This window comes from Arachis duranensis, chromosome 2, assembly GCF_000817695.3.
Source record: "Arachis duranensis cultivar V14167 chromosome 2, aradu.V14167.gnm2.J7QH, whole genome shotgun sequence".
In the NCBI taxonomy this organism is placed as follows: domain Eukaryota; kingdom Viridiplantae; phylum Streptophyta; class Magnoliopsida; order Fabales; family Fabaceae; genus Arachis; species Arachis duranensis.
In genome coordinates, this window is record NC_029773.3 from 24620258 (window position 1) to 24622322 (window position 2065).

The following is a 2065-nucleotide window of genomic DNA, read 5'->3' on the forward strand; positions in this document are numbered from 1 at the left end:
AGACAGAAGGGAAAAGTAAAGAGGATCTTGAAACCAAAAAAGCAAAAATTTCAAAGGGATACAAGAACACCCTTGAATCACAACTACAAGAGAAGAGGGAAGGAGTGAATCCTTGTGTCCCCAAAATTCCATACCCTCAGAGGTTTAAAAAAGAAAATGAGGATAAGCAATACTCAAAATTCCTGGACATATTCAAGACACTTAGCATCAATATTCCTTTCTTGGAAGCACTTAAACAGATGCCACTATATGCCAAATTCATGAAGGAAGTGCTGACAAAGAAAAGATCCCTGAAGGAAGGACAGATTGTTGAGATGACAAAGGAATGTAGTGCTATCCTCCAAAGAGAGTTGCCAGAGAAGAAAGATGATCCTGGGAGTTTTTACATACCTTGCACCATAGGAAACATAACAATTGAGAAGTCATTCTGTGACCTCGGTGCAAGCATAAACTTGATGCCTTTGTCTCTAATGAGGAAACTTCAAATTTCTGAGTTGAAGTCCACACAAATAGTTCTCCAAATGGCTGACAAATCCACTAAGCAAGCACTGGGAGTTGTGGAGAATGTGTTGGTAAAAGTGGGAAAATTCTTTATCCCTGCTGACTTTGTTATCTCATATATAGAAGAGGACCCTAACACTCCCATCATCCTGGGAAGGCCTTTCCTAGCTACGGGCAAAGCATTGATAGATGTGGAAAAAGGAGAATTGTTGCTAAGAGTGCATGATGAACATCTAGCATTCCATGTTTTTAAAACCTTGCATGAACTCATTCAAGAAGAAGATTTTATGAAGGATAAGGCCAGAGATCAAAGTTTGAAGGAGGCAGTCAATGAGTTAACTCCAAGACTTCTAAATCCATGCTTGAGAGCAGTAGAGATGGTGCAACAAACCAAAGAAGTCAAGGAGGAACTAGATCCAAAACCCCCAAATGATAAATTCAACATCCCAGATAAAGAACAACCAAGGCAGGGAGTATCTTTTGAGAAAGAAAAGAAGAGGCCAAAAGGGTGGAGAAATAAGAAAATTCCCACTGAAGGCTTCTCACCAGGGGATAAAGTGATGTTAAACACCCAACCAATGAAGGTGTCTCCACAATCAACTGAGTGCTATACTGTGAACCGGATCCTTTCACATGAACATCTAGAGATCATCAAAGAGGAGACCGGAAGGAAGTTCACAGTAAGAGGAGAAAAGCTGAGGCACTATGATTTTCAACCCCCATGATCAAAGAGTAAGATGTCAAGCTAGTGACAATAAAGAAGCGCTTGTTGGGAGGCAACCCAACCTGAGGTAGTTTTCTTTTCATAGCTTTTTCAATAAAAATGTTGAATAATTGGTATGCATTGCAAGGAGCTAAGTTTGGTGTTGCACACCAAAACAATTTAAGGGAGAATGAAAGATTCTAAGTTTGGTGTTCCACCAAAAATATCATTTAAAAACACATTCTCACCTCTTGCATGATGCTAGCTCCAAGCAACCAAACACATTATTCAACTGTCTAACTGCTTTCTAGCTTTAATTTCATTAACCTTTAGCAAGGACACAAGGTTTCACATATGGATAACTTGTTGCATCAGAGGCAGTGGCAAGCAATTAAGTTTGGTGTCTCCAACACCAAAATAAATCCAAGAGCCACACTCAATTTATGCATACTAACCATGCAATTAAGGGCTTAAGAAGCAAGCAACTTTGAGAATTATGCAGGACATGAGTCAACAATTGAAGACATTTTGCATCTTAACTCAAAGAGAACACAACAGAAGGAAGAATCAAAGGGCTGCAACTTCAAAGGTTGTATCTAAACTTAATCCTTGCTGCTGTGAAATGTTTTGAATCTGGAAACCATTGTATGTCTTGCTAAAGTATTTATCTAGTTGCAAGTGAAATTGTTTGTTAAAAATGCTAAATCTGCATAATGCTTGTTATCCATCACTTAGCTTGAAATTTTGTTTTGTTTCCCACATGCCTAAATAAAAGAGATTTGTTTGAATTGAAAAGTGAAATATCCAATGTTGCATAAGTAAGAATGGAAGTTAGTGGTGGTATATGTGTTTGATTAAATG